Raw genomic sequence first — 21,754 nt, forward strand, 5'->3', positions numbered from 1 at the left:
AACTGATGCTGAGTGAAATGAGCAGGACCAGGAGATCATTATATACTTCAACAACAATACTATATGATGACCAGTTCTGATGGACCTGGCCATCCTCAGCAATGAGGTGAATCAAATCAGTTTCAATGGAGCAGTAATGAACTGATCCATCTATGCCCAGAGAAAGAACTCTGGGAGATGTCTAAAAACCATTACATTGAATTCCCAATCCATATATTTTTGTCTGCCTGCATTTTTTATTTCCTTCACAGGCTAATTGTACAATATTTCAGAGTCCAATTCTTTTTGTCAGCAAAATAACTGTTTGGTCATGTATACCTATTGTGTATCTAATTTATATTTTAATATATATCACATCTACTGGTCATCCTGCCATCTGAGGGAAGGGGTGGGAGGAAGAAGGGGAAAAATTGGAACAAGAGGTTTGGTAATTGTCAGTGCTGTAAAGTTACTCATACATATAACCTGTAAATAAAAGGCTATTAAAATTAAAATAAATAAATCAGCCCTCAAAATTCACAGCTGTTACTAGCTTCTGTAAATTCCAGACTGGGGCTCAGCCCAATGACCACCTTCTAAAGCCACAGCCCAGTTGTCCTCTCACCACTCCATTATTTTTCTTGTCCTGAGGGGCTTAATTTTTTGTTTTAATTTTTCTCAGCACTGGTTGATACCCCAGGTTTACCACCCAAGCTCTTTCCAACTGGCCTCTCTCAGAATTTTCTTATCCCAAGAGGTTTCAGAGTAGTGAGGAGGAAACAGGTTGCAGGAGATCTTTTTTCCTCTTTTCTAGGGTCCAGTGACTTTTAAAAATAATTTGATAATTGCATTTCAATATAATTGGGTTTTTAAAAATTCTGCCTATTTTTATTTTATGCATTTACAAACAATATCCTGAGAAGAATATTGGCTTCACCAGACAGCCTAAGAACTGAAGAAATCTTGCTCCAAAGGAAGGTTGCAGGTGCAGGATCCTAAGAAGAATGTGGCTCGGGCTGGGAGATCACAGCAGCTGTCAGCCCAGTCGGAGGTGCCGGTGAGGGGACAGCGCCTGCCTTCTCAGTTCACTTCCTACCTTCTACAGCTTTGATACCCTGGGCCATCTGCCTAAACACTGCAGTATGCCACTGTCAGGGCTTTCAGTTTTCACCATTTAGTTTGTTTCAGCTGGCATCTAAAAACCCATCAGTAGCTCAGTAGTTGGCTCCAACCCTCAGGCTGATCCACATTTCTAGGAATTCATCATTAGACTGCTCAGGCAGCTTGATTTGAGGGAATTAATTCTAGACTTGGAGTCAAGAGAGCTGGGTGTTCAAATCTTTCCCCCAAGGCTTATTATTAGTTTTGTGACCTCAGGCATATTAATCTCTCTGAACTTTAAAATCCACCTCCTCACAGGGTTGTGGCAAAGCTAATTTTATATTAAGGGCTTTTCTTGATCTCTGTTATTAATGCCCTTCTCAAATTATCTTGTATTTCCTTATCAGCAAGTATTTATAAGCAGCATTTATGCCAGGTGCCATGCCTAGGCCTTAGGGTTATAGAGAAAAAAAAATCTCCTTCCCTCATGGAGTTTATACTCTAGTGGGAGGAGACAATATGTACTATTATGTAAGGGATCAGGAAAGGTGTGTTGGAGCTAACTTTGGACTGAGCCTTACAGGATTCTAGGAATAGAAGGGCAGAAAGAATTTGTTTCAGACACAGGAGACAGTGTTTGGGAGCAGTGATTAGGACACTGGGTCTGGGGTTGAGAAAACCTGAGTTAAAATTCAACTCTAGACACTTGCTAGCTGTGTCACCTTGAGCAAGTCATTTAACCTGTTTGCCTGAATGTCCTCAAATGTAAAATGGGTATAGTTTTGTGGATTAAATGAGATATTTTGTAAAGTTCTTAGCAAAGTGCCTGGCATATAGTAGGTACTATGTAAATGCTTATTCCATTTCTCTTCCTTTCCCTTATCCCTTCAGCCTCCAGTTTGACTAGACATGAGGGACAATGAAGGGAAATAATGAATAAAAAAATCTGGAAAGGTAGGTTGGAACCAGGATGTAAAAGACTTTAAATGCCAATAAATAAGAGTTTGTATTTGATCCTACAGGTGATTTATAGATTCTATCTCTCCTCAATTTCCATATCTGCATGGCACCCCCTCCCCTTTCCTCCACATCCCCCAAATGTATAACCGTGGGAAGAAATATTAGTGCCTCAAGCAACTCTTTAAGACCCCAAGTTACAGATGTGAACAAGAGGAGAGTCTCTGCCCACGAGATTTTCTATACCAGTGGAATCACAGGTCCAGATTAAAAGAGTTCCTGACACTTAGCAGCGTGTTTTGTGCAGAGTAGCCACTTAATAAGTGCTTGTGGAACTGTTTAATTTAGGGCCCTCTAGAAGGCTAATACCAGAAGAGACACTTCTGTTATTTTAAAAGACTGATTGCCTGGTTTCTTTCATATCTTGAGATCCAATGTAGCACATAATTGGTTTTCTTAAAGGACAGATGTAAAAGAGTACCCTAAGTTTCTGCCTTGTTATGAGTGTCTTACTATAAAATGGCAGAATTGTTACCAAGGTTTGGCACCATAAAAAGAATAAAAAACTAACAAATGAGTTTTCTAAGGTAGCACCCTAGTCAGCTGTACTTCCTAGCTCTCAGGTGCTTATTCGGTCTGGGTCAACAAAGAATGGTTAACTACTTCTCTCGTGGTTTAGGGGGTTACCATGAAAAAATGTCTAGGACTGTTGCAATGCATACCAGCCATACAGACAAGGGACTGTTAGTTAACGAACTTTTTGATTATTTACTAATATAATAATGTAGTATCTAATCAGAATACTTGGTTCACAGCCCCCCTCAATACACACATACACACAGAATCTGTATCTGAAGCGAGATTTGAACTCACTAATATTTACAGTGTCAAGAGAAAGGTGGGCGCACACTTAGATTATGTGGCAAAGTAGTAACTCAGCTCCTGGCTGAATGGAAGTTCTTTTTTTCCTTTGTGCAATCTTGATGTTCCCCTAATATGTGTGTAATTCTCTTCTTTGCCCTGAGGATTGGGGCTCTCTATACTCCTGCATCAGCACTTCTCTCTGACCCAAAGAGGTTGTTCTACCTGAAGCTAACTTTCCTCAGTGTATCTAATTTGTCTTCTCCAAGATCCCTTTCTGAATATATCATTTATTAGAGGTCTAGTCTCCCCAAGGGAGAGGTTAGGGGATTGGGGGAATATTAGGTTTCCTTCCCTCACCCTTGCCCTTAGATACAAGTAGAAGGCTCTCTGGCTCCTCAAAACATACTTAAAACTTAACTCTGAAAATGTTACTAGAATGTTCCTGCAGGAATCTCCTCTGATATATGTAGGTCCAGAGGTATGTCAAATTCCTTCTACCACTCCATTTAAAAATGCAGTGTAACTAGAATTTTAAGGAAAAAAAAGTTAAATTTAGAAAAAAAAAAAAACTCTTTGTAGTGAATATCTTTGATGATGGTGTTACATCCACATATATAGTTAATTTTTTTCCCGAGGTTAAGAAAAGGCACTTTTCAGAAGAAATTTAAATTATCAAGAATCAAATGAAATATTCCAAATCATCAATAATAATAGAATACAAATTAATTCAATGTTTCAATTTCCTTTTATAACCATCAAATTGGAAAAGAAAACAAAAGTAGAAGATGGTGAGTGCTAGAAGGCACACTAATATATTGATGGTTCTATGACCTATGAATTGGTCCAACCATTCTGGAAAACAAAAAAAATGTGATTAAACTGTACTTATCTTTTAAAGAATGACGCCACTCCTAAGTGTATGCCCCAAGGAAGTCAAAGACAGAACAGTCTCATATATGCAACAATATTTAAAGCAGCGTTTTTTAAGAGCAAAAAACTAGAAACAGTGACCACTAGGGGAATGACTGAACAAACTTTGGCATTCAAAAGTAATGGAAATACAAATTTGAAAAATTCAGAGAAGACTTGTATGAAATAAAATCAGAATTTGGAGAACCCTTTACATCATGATCCCAATAAAGTAAAGGAAAACAAAACTTAAAAACCTGTGGTTTTATCCTATGATTTGAAACATTTCACTCCTTCCCAACTTGATTAAATAGATTATTCTCAACTAGTTTTTGCCTTTGATTGATTGGCTGATTCCATTGTTGTGTCTAGGAATTGTTCACACTTAAATGTTTCTGCAGTTCAACCAATTCATTGCTTGATAAAGGAATCATTTCATAAAGCATCTTGTCAGTTATGTTAATTGGGGTTGGAGGTACACAAAACAAGTCCCTGACACATTTGGAAACAGCTTTTTTTCCTATAAATCTGTGGGCTTCAGAAGAGTTAATAGTTTACTAGAAACAGATCTCTTTCCATCTTTGTTTGCAAAGTCCTCACACCAGCTGAATAACAGCTTGCATTTCACTTTTTGTAACACCCTGCAACATCACAAAATATTTGCTGGAGTTTTGAAGGATGGCTGCAAAATTAGTAAACTGGAAGGAGGCCCATATGTACCCCTTCCTTGTCAGCACCTTCTGTTCTAACAAACAGGAAGACAGCTCGCTAACTCTGATTGCTTCTCTAGTATATGACAATTCCTGGCAACACTGCTTGGGGTAAGAATTTCAGCAAATGAAATAAGCTGAAGGCTTTGCAGGTGTCAATGCATATTGTCTTGTCACTTGGGGAGATGATTTTTTTTAAATGTTTTTAATGATGGTGAATCACTATAATAACTTTTCTCCTCAACATTTTCTCTGCAAACAGATTTGCAGGCTTTGTGAGGACAGGTCTTCAAATGTATAATCATTTTATTTGGTTGGAAAGAGGTGGAAGGCTAATCAGAACAATTTCAATTGTAATGTAATGAGATAATGAGAGCTGTAACTAAAAAGGTGACAGAATGGAAGAGGGTTAATTGCAGAAGTAATGCAGAAGTACAACTAAAAGAACTTAGTAACTGAGTGTATCCAGGAAAGGGACAGATCTTAGATGACCATGTGATTTCCAGCCAGGGTGACTGTAGGAATAGTGATGCAATTAAATAGAAGCGCAGATCTGGGGCTTGGAGGTATAGGACAGAAATATGGTTTTGGATATTTTGAGCTTGATATGACAGCAAAACATAAAATTCCCCATGTGCTGAGCCTTTGAAGATTATAGTGGAGTCTGTAGGAAGACAGGCACACTAATGCACTGTTGGTGGAGCTGTGAATTGGTCCATCTGCTTGAGACAAAAATTTGGAGCTATACTAGAAAGTCATTAAATTGCTATCCAGTGTCCCCACACCACCATCACTGGGTTTATATCCCAGGAGTTCAAAGAAAAATGTTCCCTATATACAAAAATACATGCTAAAGCTTTTCCAGGTTGTTTCCCTCTATCCTTCCTTCCCAATCCTGCACTAGAGAAGGCCAACATTGGACACTTATTATATATATATGTGTGTGCATATGTAAAATATACAAATATGTATGAAACTATACAAGACATACTTTCATATCAGTTCTTTCTTTAGAAGTGGATAACCTCTTTCATAGGTCCTTTGTAGTTGATTTGAATATTCATCTAACTCAGAATAGCATAGTTATTCCCATTTATTCTTTGAACAACATTTTCTTGGTTCCATTCTTTATTATTTCATGCTCTTTCTGTGTTTTCCAAGTCAACCTGCTCATCATTTCTTGAATAAGTTGTGGTATATGATCATGACGGAATACTAAGTCACAGTAATATTCCATCACAATCATATAATATATTCAGCCATTCCCCAATTGATGGGCACTCCCTCAATTTTTTGTTATTTACCTCTACTAAAGAGCTATAAATATTTTAGAACATATAGGCTCTTTTCCTTTTTCTCTAAATCATTTTGGGAAACAAAACTAATAATGGTATTGTTGGGTCAAAGAATATGCACAGTCTTTGAGTATAATTCCAAATTGCTCCCCAAAATGGTTGGGTCAATTTACAATTCCACAAATTGTATTAGTGTCTCAATATTTTCACATTCCATCCAACATATATTATTTCCCCCTTCTATCATTTTAGCCAATCTAATAGGTGTGAGATGGTATCTCAAAGTTGTTTATTTGCATTTCTCAAATCAATAATGATTTAGAGATTTTTTTCATATGATTGCTTTGATTTTATTGCCAAAAAGCTGCTTGTTCCTATCCTTTGATGATTTATCAATTGAAGAATTTCCTTGTGAATCTGACAAAATTCTCTATATATTTGAGATATGAGATCTTTATCTGAGAAACTGTCTATAAATTTTCTCCTCCCATTATCTGCTTTCTAGTCTTGGTTATAGTGGTTTTATTTGTACAAAAAACTTTGTAATTTAACGTGATTATAATTATCCATTTTATGCCTCATAATACTCTCTCTTATTTATTAATAAGTTACTCTTTCCATAAATATGGTAAGTGAATATCTTCTAATTTACTTATGATATTTTCCTTTATGCTGTCATATATCTGTTTTGATCTTATCCTTTATGACATTATTTTATTGAATATTGTCAGATATTAGTTTATACCTACTTTCTATCAGACTATTTTCCAGTTTTCCCAACAGTTTTTTTTTAAACCAAAGAATAAATTCTCATCCCAAAAGCTTAAATGTTTATATTTATCAAATACAAGATTATTATAATTGTTTACTACTATGTGTTATATATCTATTTTATTACTATTTTATTTCTAAACTAATACCAGATAGTTTTTTTGGTTTGGTTGGTTAGTTGATTGATTGGGTTTTTTGGTGGGTTTTTTGTTTTTTTGCTTTTTTGCTGAGTCAGTTGTGGTTAAGTGACTTGCCCAGAGTCACACAGCTAGGAAGTGCTGTGTCTGAGACCAGATTTGATCTCAGGTCCTTCTGACTTTAGGGCTGGTGCTCTATCCACTGTGCCACCTAGCTGCCCCCCAAATAATTTTGATAATTACTGCCATATAATAATTTAAGATCTGGCATTAATCGACTTCCTTCCTTTACATTTTCTTCAATAATTCCTTTGATATTTTTGACTTTTTGTCCTCCCAAATAATTTTGAGAATTTATTATCTAATAGAGTGAAATAAGCAGAACCGAGAGAAAAATTTACAAAATAATCACCATAATATACAGGAAAGCAATACTGAAAGATACCCTCACCAGTTAATGTAATGACCAATACTGAATATAGAGGCTGATGACAAAACATACCTTTCTCCTTGGACAGAGAAATAGTGGCATATGGATGGGTAGTGACTTATGAGACATCATATATAGTCAGTAATAGGTTTGTTATACTTAACCATGCTTCTTTGAGGGAAGTTAATTCTGTTGGGGAACAGGAAGAAGAAAGACATTACTGTGCTATTTTTTTTTTTAAAGAACATTAGTGAGAAGCAACATGATAGAGTTGGATAAAGAGTTGCCCTTGAATCAGGGAATATCTGGATTCTAATTATGATTCTGGAGTTGGATCCTGGGCCAATCACTTAACCTCTCATTGTTCTAGGCTGCTTTTTAAGACCAAATTACAGAGATGTTATCCTATATTAGTAGAGTTCCTCACTGATTTTACACTATTAATGAAATCAAGGGTTATAATTCCTATCAACAAAATCAAATTTTAAAGATGTACTTTATTTAGCCATATTTCTTATATAAATGAGAGAAAAACTACTGTTAAATGGGATTATGTACTGTTTTTAGGATTTGAGGGATTAAAACTAACAAAGTGATAATCTAATAGTTATTTGAAGGTTATGGGAGGTTTAAAGTAGGGACTATTGATTTAATAAATAGCAGAAAGATGGATTTCTTGAATTTTACCTCATAAGGGAAAAATGAGTCAATAATAGGAAGCTTTGATTGAAGATACTAATATTGTAGAAAATACATCTGTGAAGTGACTAAGACAAGAAACCATCTAAAGAGTGAGTTTACTGAAAGTCTGTAGTGCTGACAGCTTGCTGATTAGCTGGAAGCCTACTGAAAGAAAGCTGAACTCTACTGAAATAATGAATTTTCCAGTTAAAATTCCAGAATTTTAACAGCTTGAAAGAAGTGAAACCTTTCAGAGGTATCTTGCTGCTCTCTACAGCCTTTTTGATTTGAGAAGAAAACAAAGAGAAAATATAGGTTCTGCAACTGATTTGCTGCAAGAACAAACTTGAATCTGATTGGACAATATAGAACCTTATTGAGGAAAGAGCTGACTCTGCTACTTTATATTGTCCAAGGAGCAGATATAAGGAATTTTGCTATGAGATATGCTTTGCTCTTAAAAAAAAAATTCAGAAAAATAATTGAACAGAATAATCCTGTTAAGTGAAGAGCTGACTGTGCTTGTCTGTACTGCTCAGAGTCAAATTGAAGCACTTTACAATTCTATGACTTAAGAGAACTACATGTCACTACAATAATGTGACTTAATACTCTATTAAGGTCAATTGTGAGTTAATCCATTTGTCACAGCTTCAGTAGTTTAAGAGCAAAAGGTGAGAGGATTTTCCCAGAAGGAGAACAGTGAAGGACCAGAAGGGGGAATGGGGGAATAGCTAGCAGAGAAGTGGCCTCATGTGGTATAAATTGTTCCTGAAGGGGCCAAGGACAGCAATGGTGAAGTTCATAATTTTGAATTGTCTTGAACCCATTGGTTTTCTTATTCATATCCATCCCTGATAGGTTTCTATAATTGTATATCCATTCTCCCCTATGGATTTTCAAACCCTACAGGCATTTGGACAGTGTGATTCAGGTTTATGAGAGGATTGATGTTCTGATTATTTCTGCATTTATCTTATATTGAATAAGTGTGACATTATGATTGTTCTTGCTTTTGTCTAATCATTAAGTAAATATTTTATGTTCAAGAACTAAAGATGTGGTGGAGAGAGCCATTTGCATCCAGGGGAAGGACTGTGGAGGCTGGGTGTGCATCTTTTTTATTGTTTTTTGCTTGCTTTTCTCGCTCTCCTCCCCCTCCCTGCCTTTGGTCTGTTTTTTTTCTTGTACAGGATGGTGAATATGGAGGTATGTTTGGAAGAGTTCCACGTGCTTGGCCTGTATTGGATTGCTTGCTGTCTGGGGAAGGAGAATGGGAGGAGGGAAAGGAGACAGATTTGGAACACGGGATTTTGCAGGGATGAATATTGAAAACTATTTTTGTATGTATTTTGAAAATAAAAGGCTATTATTAAAAAATTCTTAAATATTTTTAAGAGCTAAAAATGTGGTAGTGATTGATGTTGTAAAATTGGGAAATGAACTTTTGGGGGCTCAGGAACTACAAGGGTGAATAGTGGGAGAATATCTCCTCAAATCTCCCATAATAGAGCTACTGTTAGGACTCTTAGAGAGTTTGATTCATAATTATGTGAATGTGGCCCTTTTCTGGGAACTCCAGACTTACCAGTATAAAGGCATACCTTGATGCTTTACTAATAATATATGTGCATGTTGTCTTTCACAAAAGACTAGAAAAGGACCTGTTTCAAGAACTTTTGTCTATGTGTCCCTAATGCTAGCATAGGGCCTTGCACAAAGTGAATGCTTAATAAATGCTTTCTGATAGATTGGTTAATTATTTAGTCTGTGCTCCAAATCTATCATGTTGACCTGCTTTATTTTCCAATTTTTTTTTTCAACTGAATTATTTACTCAGTCTTTGACAAAGCATGGCATAAGCTGCCAGAGTTTACACTCCATTAACACAGCTTTTAAGAACCAGGGTCACCTTTACCCTGACAATATACAGAAACTGTGGTGTATAATTTAATCTTTCTGATAATTCAACAGGAACTCTGAGATATAGTAAGGCCTCAGCTTATTTTTTTATACTTTAAATTTTGCAAATTTTATATCTAATTGTTCAGGAACTTCTTTGGTCAACACCTTTCTCCATATATATTGTTATCTTTATTTTTACCAGTGAGAGAACTAATACTCAGTTGATTGACTACCTCAAGCAGAGTTGGGATTTGAATCCGGATTTCTTGACTCTGAAGGTTAGTCCCATTCAATATGGTAAATAAAAGACATCTGAAATCAGTGATTGAGGCCTAACAGAAATGAGGCCTGAATAAAGACTGATTTTCCTTCTCCTTTCCCATATTCTTTAACTGATGTTTTGTTTTTATTTTCTTTTGTAAAAAATCCATTCTTGGAAGAGAATATTTTCCATAGAACCACTTCTTTCCAAAGTAATGTTGGAATCTTTGGATTTGGTGTAAAGGACATAAATTCAAATCCCAATTCTATACATGATGCAACTTAACACAGCTAAAAATAGAAGAAAAACAATTAATTTTTTAAAAGGCCTTGCAACAAACACTTCTGATAAGGGTCTGATATTCAGGAGGATATATAAAGAATTAATACAAATAAATACATTAAGAACAAAATCCATTATCTCCAGCTCAGGAAGTATTCTGAGTATATATAGAGCATTAGCTCCATCTAGTGTCATCCTGTTGTCCAAGCAGCCTTTGACAATTCAACAAAAACAAAAACAATAATTCTGCCTTCTCTCTCTTCCTATTACTGGCAATGAAAGCTTCCTCTTGCAGCATTAATCTATGGGGATTAATTTCCACAAAGATATAGTTACAAAATCAGTCTTTAATGTCTTCCCTCTATTGAAGGAAGATCTCAAAGTTTTCTTTTTACGGTGTGGTCACTTCTTTGCCATCCATCCCAAACCTTTATGGGATTTTCAGCTAAGCTCAAGACATCAACCTTCCAGCACTACATCAACCAAGTCTTGACTAACCATTTCTAGTGTCCAACCTGCTTTAGACACTGTGGAAGAATACAAAAGAAGTAGAAGGAAGCCTAAAAAGCATATTGGCCATCTTGGGATACTTAGGAGTGAATGAAACACCATAGAATAGAATCATAGATAGAGAGCTGGTCTTAGATATCACCTACTCCAATTTGCTCTTTTTTGTAAGTGAAGAAACTTAAGATTCTGAGGGACTTAAATCCATAATTATCAAGCAGGATTCAAACCTTGGTCGAATGACTCCAAATACAGCTCTCCTTATTTTTAACCACCCTTTGACTTTTCTTTAATCTAAATACAGCACATAGAACTTAACATATTATACTAGATGTGGACAAACTAAGACAGAGTATAATGGAAATGTCACCAACTTGTTCCCAAGAGCTATATTTCTCTTAGTGGAACCCAAGATCTTATTGCCTTTTTTTGGCCACGATATTATACTATTTGAATTTCCAATCCACTAAAAACTCCCAGTCTTTCCAGACAAACATCTGTCTAAATATACTTCCTCCATCTTGCATTTGTGAAACTGATTTTTGGACTATTGAAATCTTTCCTATCTTGTAAAGATGATGATCTAATTGATATGTGAGACTTTTATGTTTCTCCCAACTGAATTTCCCTTTACTAGAATCAGCTTGAAGCTCTGGCCTGTGGAGATCTTTTGGAATTCTATTTATCCTGAGTATTAGCTATTCCTCCCACTTTTTTATTAGTTGCAGATTTGATGAATATGTAACTTATGCTTCTATCCAAATGTAAATCATTGATAAAATTGTTAGACTGTGCTGGGCAAAGTGCCTATCCCTGGGGAGTACTCTTATTAACAATCATTTATTAAGCACTTATTAACTGCTAGGCATTATGCTAAGAGATAGGGATCAAATATAAAGAATGAAAACAATCCATACCCTTTTTTTCCCTTGGCAATTGGGATTAAGTGACTTGCCCAAGGTCACACAGCTAGGAAGTGTTAAGTAGCTGAGAGCAGATTTTAACTCAGGTCCTCCTGACTTCAAGGCTGGTGCTCTATGCACTGCACCAGTTAGCTGCCCCAACAATCCCTACCCTTAAGAATCTTACATTCTGAAGAGAAGACAATTAGTATATAAGTAGATATATAGAGAATAAATATAAAGAGAATAAATACATATGAACAAAAGGCAAATTAAATACAAATTAATTAGGAAGAGAGGGCACTAGCATTTGGAGGCATCAGGAAAGGTTTGATGTAAAAGGCGGTGCTTGAATTGAATCTTAAGGAAAGGAATTTTCTTTTTTTTTCTTTTTTTTTAATTAAAGTTTTTATTTTCAAAACATAGGCATGGATCATTTTCTTTTTTATTTTTTATATAGCTTTTTATTTACAAAATATATGCATGGGTAATTTTTCAGCATTGACAGTTGCAAAACCTTTTGTTCCAACTTTTCCCCTCCTTCTCCCCCATCCCCTCCCCCCAGTGGCAGGTTGACCAATACATGTTAAATATGTTAAAGTGTAAGTTAAATACAATATATGTATACATGTCCATACAGTTATTTTGCTGTACAAAAAGAATTGGACTTTGAAATAGTGTACAATAAGCCTGTGAAGGAAATCAAAAATGCAGGTGGACAAAAATAGAGGGATTGGGGAATTCTATGTAGTGGTTCATAGTCATCTCCCAGAGTTCTTTCCCTGGGTGTGACTGGTTCAGTTCGTTCCGGCTCTGTTGGAACTGATTTGGTTCATCTCATTGTTGAAGAGGGCCACACCCATCAGAATTGATCATCATGTATTGTTGTTGAAGTATATAATGATCTCCTGGTCCTGCTTGTTTCACTCAGCATCAGTTCGTGTAAGTCTCTTCAGGCCTTTCTGAAATCATCCTGCTGGTCATTTCTTACCGAATAATAATATTCCATAATATTCATATACCACAATTTATTCAGCCATTCTCCAATTGATGGGCATCTACTCTGTGTCTGGCCACAAACATTCTTGCACATACAAGGTCCCTTTCCCTCCTTTAAGATCTCTATGGGTTATAAGCCCAGTAGTAACATTGCTGAATCAAAGGGTATGCAGAGTTTGATAACTTTTTGGCATAGTTCCAAATTGCTCTCACTATATGCCAAGATAAGGTCAAAATTTATATAATTTATGCACAAAGAGTGATACTTTAAGCAAATTAGAAGAGATGGGAATAGTCTATTTGTCAGGTCTTTGGATAAAGGAAGAATTTTGGTCCCCTCCAAAATTATAGAGAACATTACAAAATGTAAAATAGATAATTTTGATTATATAAAATTTAAAAGTTTTTACACAAAATTAATACAACCAAAATTATAAAGCAGAAAACTGAGAATTTTTGCAAGAAATATCTCTGATAAAGGCCTCATTTCTCAAATATATAAAGAACTAGGTTAAATTTATAAAAATCCAATTGATAAATGGTCAAAGATTATGAATAGGCAGTTTTCAGACAGTTATCTTTGATCACATGAAAAAAAGGCACTAAATTATTATTGACTAGAGAAATGCAAATTAAAACAACTCTAAAACAACCTTATATTTTATCAAATTGTCTAATAAAAAAGGAAAATGATGGATATTGGAAAACTGGGACACTAATGTAGTATTGGTAAAATTGTGAACTTGATCCAATCATTGTAGAAAGTAATTTGGAACTATGCCCAAAGGGCTATAAAGCAACTGTGTATACCCTTTGATCTAGCAATAGTGTTGTTAGATCTACATCCCAAAGACATCAGACAAAAGGAGAAAGGACCTTGAACGAAAAAACAAAAGAAAAAGCTTTTGACAAAGCACTCATTCTATTTTTTTAAAAATCCTGGAAAGCATAGGAATAAAAGGAACATTCCTTAAAATGATAAGTTGTGTTTGTCAAAAACCATCAGCAAGCATTATCTGCAATGAGAACGAGCTAGAAGCCTTCCCAATAAGACTGAGGGTAGAAAATGAGAGGGGGAAGCAAAGATGTCCATTATTCATTATAACCATTATTATTCAACATAGTTCTAGAACTGTTAGCTATAGCAATAAGAAAATAAAAAGAAATTGAAGGGATTAGAAATAAGCAATGAGGAAATAAAACTATTACTCTTTGTAGATGATATGATGGTGTACTTAGAGAATCCTAGAGAAACAAAAAACTACTTGAAATAATTTACAACTTTAGCAAAGTTGCAGAATATTAAAAAAAAACCACATAAATCATCAGCATATTTTTATATGACCAATAAGGTCCTGCAGCAAAAGATAAAGAAATTCCATTAAAAAAAAAACTGTAAATAATATACAATATTTGGGAGTCTACCTGCAAAAACAAATCCAGAAACTATAAGAACATAATTACTTAACACTTTTCACACAAATAAATTATATCTAAGCCTAAATCATTGGGAAAATATCAATTGCTCATGGGTAGGCTGAGCCAATATAATAAAAATGACAGTTCTACCAAAGTTAATCTATTTATTCAGTACCATATCAATCAAACTACCAAAAATTATTTTATAGAGCTGGGGAAAAAATTCATCTGGAAGAACAAAAGTTCAAGAATATCAAAGGAATTAATGAAAAAAAAATACAAAAGAAGGTAGTCTAGCAATATTAGATCTTAAAATATATTGTAAAAATTGTCTTGACATATAATGGGTGGGGGAGAAAATACTGTTAAAAATTTATAATACCTCTTTTGGTAGTAGCTAAGAATTGGAAATCTAACGGATGCCCATCGATTGGGTAATGACTAAACAAGCTATGGTATATGCTTGTAATGGAATATTATTGCACTATAAGAAAGGACAAACAGGATGATTTTATTTATTTATTTATTTTATTATAATAACTTTTTATTGACAGAACCCATGCCAGGGTAATTTTTTTACAACATTATCCCTTGCACTCACTTCTGTTCCGATTTTTCCCTCCTACCCTCCACCCCTCCCCTAAATAACAAGCAGTCCTATATATGTTGAATATGTCATAGTATATCCTAGATACAATATAGGTGTGCAGAACCAAACAGTTTTCTTGTTGCACTAGGAGAATTGGATTCAGAAGGTAAAAATAACCCAGGAAGAAAAACAAAAATGTAAACAGTTTACATTCATTTCCCAGTGTTTTTTTCTTTGGGTGTAGCTGTTTCTTTCCATCATTGATCAATTGAAACTGAATTAGATCTCTTTGTCAAAGAAATCCACTTTCATCAGAGTATATCTTCATACAGTATCGTTGTTGACGTATGTAATGATCTCTTGGTTCTGCTCATTTCACTCAGCATCAGTTCATGTAAGTCTCTCCAAGCCTCTCTGTATTCATCCTGCTGGTCATTTCTTACAGAACAATAATATTCCATAACATTCATATACCACAATTTACCCAACCATTCTCCAATTGATGAGCATCCATTCATTTTCCAGTTTCTAGCCACTACAAACAGGACTGCCACAAACATTTTGGCACATACAGGTCCCTTTCCCTTCTTTAGTATCTCCTTGGGGTATAAGCCCAGTAGTAACACTGCTGGATCAAAGGGTATGCACAGTTTGATAACTTTTTTAGTATAATTACAGATTGCTCTCCAGAATGGTTGGATTCGTTCACAACTCCACCAACAATGTATCAGTGTCCCAGTTTTCCTGCATCCCCTCCAACAATCATCATTATTTTTTCCTGTCATCTTAGCCAATCTGACAGGTATGTAGTGGTATCTCAGAGTTGTCTTAATTTGCATTTGTCTGATCAATAGTGATTTGGAGCACTCTTTCATATGAGTGGTAATAGTTTAAATTTCATCATCTGAAAATTGTCTGTTCATATCCTTTGACCATTTGTCAATTGGAGAATGGCTTGGTTTCTTATAAATTAGAGTCAGTTCTCTATATATTTTGGAAATGAGGCCTTTATCAGAACCTTTAACTGTGAAGATCTTTTCCTAGTTTGTTGCTTCCCTTCTAATCTTGTTTGCATTAGTTTTGTTTGTACAGAAGCTTTTTAATTTGATGTAATCAAAATTTTCTATTTTGTGATCAATAATGGTCTCTAGTTCATCTTTGGTCACAAATTTCTTCCTCCTCCACAAGTCTGAGAGATAAACTATGCTATGTTCCTCCAATTTATTTATAATCTCGTTCTTTATGCCTAAATCATGGACCCATTTTGATCTTATCTTGGTATATGGTGTTAAGTGTGGGTCCATGCCTAATTTCTGCCATACTAATTTCCAGTTATCCCAGCAGTTTTTGTCAAATAATGAATTCTTATCCCAAAAGTTAGGATCTTTGGGTTTGTCAAATACTAGATTGCTATAGTTGACTATTCTGTCTTGTAAACCTAACCTGTTAGTTCCACTGATCAACTAATCTATTTCTTAGCCAATACCAAATGGTTTTGGTGACTGCTGCTTTATAATATAGTTTTAGATCAGGTACAACTAGGCCACCTTCATTTGATTTTTTTTTTCATTAATTCTTTTGAGATTCTCGACCTTTTATTATTCCATATGAATTTTGTTATTATTTTTTCTAGATCATTAAAATATTTTCTTGGAAGTCAAACAGGATGATTTTAGAAAAACTTGAAAGACTTACATTAACTGATGCAAAGTAAAGTGAACAGAACTGGGAAAATGTTGTGCACAGTAATAGCAATATTGTTTGATGAATTGTGAATGACTTTTAGCTTTTCTCAGCAATATCCAATGACCCAAGACAATCCCCAAAGGACTAAGGATGACACTGTCTACCTTCTGAGGAAGAACTGATACTTTTTGAATACAGACTGAATGAAGCATGCCATTTTTCACTTTTTTTCATTCTTTTTATTTGAGTCTTCTTGTACAAAAGGACTAATATGGAAATGTTTTACATAATTATACATGTATAACCTATATCTGCTTACTGTCTCATAGAGGAGGAAGGTGACAAAGGAATAGAATTTAGAACTCAAAACTTTTTAAATGTTAAAAAAATTACTTTAATGTATAATTGGGTGAAAATTATACATACATGTGTGTACTTCTATGTGTATGTATATATAGTCAATATAAAGAGAACTAAAGAGAAGGGCAATTAAGCTAGATAACAGAATGAAGGAAGAGTGGAGGAAAGGAAAAAATTAATCTAAAATAAAAATGGAAAAATAGATTGGGTTTGGCTGTAAAGTGCTTTAAAATCAAAAACAAAGGCATTTATTTTTTATTTGGGAGGGAATAAGGAACCATTAGGGTTATTAAATTGGATAGTTACTTAATGAGATCTGGGTTATGTGGGAAATGGATTGGAATAGTGAGAGACTTAAGAAAGGGAGATTAATTTGGAAGGAAAGAATATTCAAGACAGGTCAATAGTGTCAAATCCAGCAGAGAAATTAAGAAGGATGAGGACTGGAAATAAGCTTAACCAATAAGCTCTTTTCTTATAGGCAAATAGAGCCCCAGTCTGCTGCAATTCTCTAGTGGACTTTGGAGCAGACCATTCTTTAACCAGTTCCAAAGGAGCTTCCTCTATTGCTGCAGTATGAAGATAGAACTGGGCTGCATTCAAAAGGCACCAGTCAACCAGAATCAGTTCTGTATCTTTGCTGACTTCTTTCTTGTGACAGAAGACAGTTAATGTAGCAGCTAGGTAGTGCAGTGGATAGTGTGCCAGGCTTGGAGTCAAGTCTGGTTAAGGATTTTATTTTTCTTTTTTATGGATAAGAAAGATAGGCATATCTGAAAGTAGTAAGGAAAGAACCAGTAGATAGGTAAGTATTGAGGATGTCTCTTGCATCAACAGAGACAGAGATAAATGATTGAGGAGGCAACCTGCAGAAGAAGATAGGAGATAGAATCAAACAGGCTTCTAAACTTGCAATAGTACCAGTTTGAAACAGCTCTTAAAAGCCAATTGTTAAATTTTCAATGTGAATATTTACATCTCAGAAGTTGGCAAACCTGCAGATCTGGGCTTGATTTATTGTTTTGTTCATTATCTGAGCTTGAGAAAACAGTGGAGAAAATATTAATTATGGAAATTAAAGTGGGCTGTGTGGACTTCTTTTTTTTCCCCACAGGGTAGATTGTTAAATCTATACCAGCACACTGAGATGTTTAAGGGAAGAGGTCAGGATGTTCTCGCTAACTATATTTTTTCCTGAAAAAAGAAGCTCTTGAGTTAGATAGAGCGTCTGTGTTTCAGTCATGATACTACACTGACTTGGTCTTGGTTCATCAAATATCCACAAATTTGTCCTGAGAAGAAAACATATTTCTAGGGTATCTTTAATTCTCCTGAGTTTCCACGATATCTTTGACTCTTATTGAGGCAGCTAGGGAAAGAGTTGGATTGAGCTCTGGGACTGGAGTCTGGAAAGCCTCAATTCAAGTCCTGCCTCAGATTCCGACTTGTATGGTGCTAGGCAGGCCACTTAACCTCAATTTCTTCAACTGTAAAATTAGGATAATCGTAATAGTAGATACTTCTCGGGGTTGTTAAGAGGATCAAATGAAATTCTATTTGTAAATACTTAAGACAGTACCTGGTTTATAACAGACACTATATAAATGATCTTTCTCCTTGTTTTTCTCTTTGTTGGAGGTCTCCAATTTTTGTATCTCCTTTGCTTACTGTTCTCATTCCTCTCTGGCCCCAACTATACTTGTACAATCATCCTTTTAATGATAATTTCCACCAGTATCTCCAATTCAAATATCTCAAATGAAAATATTTATCCTTTTCATTCCAAACTTGCTCCTCCACTCAACTTACCTAAAATTTCTGCTCTTGTATATATTAAATATTATACTACTATATGCAACTAGTTGTAATTTTTTAAAAATTTAATCAATTCCACCACTTGCTTTTCTATTTTTTATCCAATTTCAGATACCTTTAATAGTGTTTATGTTAGTTTTGATATTCACATGCTTTATAATTTGAGATCTGATAGTTGTAACATTTTCTCTTTCTTTCAGTTTTTCCTTTATTTCCCTTGATATTCTTGATTTTTTGTTCTTCAATATCAACTGTTCGGTCAAAATTTATTAAGTACTTACTAGATGCCAGACACTAGCTTACAAATATAATTTTTTAAAATTTTTTCCTTACAGATATAATCTTATTTGACTCATTTGAATTTTATTATTTTTTTATTATATAAAGCATTGGGATTTTAATAATGTAGTGTTAAATAATTGTGGTCTCTGTTACAACTTTACCATAATAGTACAAGCTATTGTACTATAAACATAACATAAACAGTGACTAACCATTATATTTCTTTGTTTCCATAAAAATAAAATGTATCTTATTGCCTTGGTAGGTTAATTTCTAAATATTTAATACTTTGCTGTTCTAGAGGTTTATAATCTTTTTTTTATGTCTTGGGTCTTTTTTGCAGTCTGGCAAAGAATATGGACTTCTCAGAAAAATGTTTTTGAATGAATAAAATAAAATATGAAAGATTACAAAGGAAACCAAAGGTTAGTGAAAATATTTTATTTTTCCCATTCAAGTTCATGGACTTTCTGGACTCTATCCACACCAGATTAAGAACCCCTATATTACATGGCATTTCATGGACTAATCATTTTCCATAGGTGTCTTTTTTTAAGGGGGGAGGAAATTGAGGGACAAGGAGAATTGTATTTAGTGACAAGAAAATATTGGTAATTTTTTTTTGGTGAGCTTATTTGGTATCTCAACACTATTGAATTTATATATAATTTTATGAACTTTATGTTGATTCTCTGTTTTTTTTAATTAAGCCATTATATTTTCTTCAGTCAGAGATATATCATATTCCACTTTATTAATGCTAACATTTCTAGAATCATATAAAATATTGTAAAATAATAGCAAGACTAAAATTGTTATTTCATCCCTTTCTTTATTAGAGCAACTTCTGTTTCTCCCTCTACAAATAATTGTAGGTCTTAGTTTCAGATAAATGTTTATATGTTAAGGAAGAACCCTTGTGTTTCTGTACTTTTTGATATTTTTAAGCTTAAATGACTGTCTTATCAAAAGTTTTTTTTTCCTTATTCAGTCATTGATATAATTTTATTGAGGTCTTAAAAGTTTTTGATTTTTAATTGTTTTTTTCATTAATAACTACTCATAATAGTGGTTTTTAGTTCTAATTCTCTGTCTTAACTTCTCCTGATTTGGCTGTCAAAGACATATTTGTCTCATAAAAAGAGTTAGGCAAGATACCTCTTGTCTTCATTTTTGAAAATGGTTTCTAGAGCATGGGAATTTTTTGTTCTTTAAATATTTGGTAGAATTCACTTGTGAATCAATCTGATCCTGGTATTATTTGCTATGGCTGATCATGATCCTCTATTTGATTTGTTTTTTGACATTGGATTTCTTGACAAGAAAGATCATTGGTGATTTTGGATTAGGTAATTTCAGTTGAAAGATGAGGTTAGAAATCAGATTTCATAGGATTTAGAAGCAAATGAGAAAAGAGAATTTAGAGACACTGAGTATAGATGGCTTTTTCAAGGAATTAAATTGAGAAGGGGAAGAGAGATATGGAATTACAGCTAACTAGAGCACTGGCCCTCAAGTCAGGAAGACCTGAGTTCAAATCCAGTCTCGGACACTTAACACTTCCTAGCCATGTGACCCTGGGCAAGTCTCTTAACCCCAATTGCCTCCGCAAAAACAAACCAAAACAAAAAATTATAGCTAGCATTAATGATAGCCTCTAGTAAGGGTTTTATTCACAATGCGTGACGCTTCAGTGTATTTAGAGGAAGAGAACCAGTAGATAGGAAGATACTGAAGATTCAAGAATGATAAGTGGGAGCAATTGCTGGAGAGGAGAGAAGAGAATGGAATCAAATGCAATTCTTTCTACAGCTTTCCAGAACTGCCTTCTTTTCCTATTTCTATACAACAGGTTCTTCAAATACATGAGGATAACTATCCTGTTTCTCTTAAGTCCTTCTTTTCTCAGACTAAATAACAAAAGCAACAACAACTATAATAACTGACCTTTATAGAGAACTTTAGGATTTGCAATATATCATCACCAAACACCAGAGGGCGCACAAAGATTTGACCTCATTTATATGTTTATATGAGTGATGTAAGATTGATTTACACATTATATAAGATTTATATGTTAGGTGAAACGTAGTGTCTATTTAAGTTCTCATCGGCTGATGGGAAACTGTTACCTGGAGGATACAAATATGGTACATCCCTCCGGGCTTGGGGGAAACCCAAAGGGCGTGTGTGTCTCTCTCTCCCCTGAGCCTCAGCTCGCCGTGAGAGAGGAACACTATCTCCTTCTCTCTAGGGCGGTGAAATTCCCACTACACATCTCTGTCTTTGGCGGCATTAGTCACGCAGTATTAAGCTTCCACCAGGTTTTGTTTGTAGCCAGCCACATGATCCTATATGATGGTGCAAGTACACTTGAATACCATTCCGGTTAACAGTGACCACTTGGGGCGGGTAGCTGGGAATATCTGTTCTTTTGTCTCTTCCTTCTTGGCCATGAAGGAGCAGAGTGGAGCCGAAATCAGGCTTCTCACCATTCTAAGTGCCATGGGCTTAGATCCTCAGACCCCAGAGGAAACATAGAGTAGGCAGGAGCTGTCATGCAAAGGTTTACAGACAAGTGAGTAGGACATACCCATTTAAACGCACTTATCTCTCTTCCTCCCAGGTAGCACCCATCACGGCATCTCTTTCCTACAAGTTTCCAAGACAAGTTCAAAACAATATTATCAAACTGGTGAATTCTATAATAGGGTCTGTTTAGCCATTTTCAGAGTCTGGTGCCTTTACAGAAATATCTACTTGTACCTGTCCAGGAACTGAAAGGTTTATTTCTCCAAACCACCTTTCCATTTGCATCTCATTCTTCTTCCCTTTTGCAATTCCAACCAAATTGGATTGGATAGCATCTTTCATTCTCATCCTGTCCTCTCCTACCTCTGGCCTTTATCTCC

General features: G+C 34.9%; 1 long non-coding RNA gene across 1 annotated transcript; it reads left to right on the top strand.

Moving 5' to 3' along the window:
• Positions 1–457: 457 nt before the first annotated feature.
• Positions 458–19,799, top strand: LOC111718669. Its single transcript, XR_002769190.2, has 3 exons — positions 458–1,036; positions 1,972–2,034; positions 19,186–19,799. It is a non-coding gene; the product is annotated as an uncharacterized LOC111718669 (long non-coding RNA).
• Positions 19,800–21,754: the final 1,955 nt, after the last annotated feature.

Source organism: Sarcophilus harrisii, chromosome 2 (genome assembly GCF_902635505.1).
Source record: "Sarcophilus harrisii chromosome 2, mSarHar1.11, whole genome shotgun sequence".
NCBI lineage: Eukaryota > Metazoa > Chordata > Mammalia > Dasyuromorphia > Dasyuridae > Sarcophilus > Sarcophilus harrisii.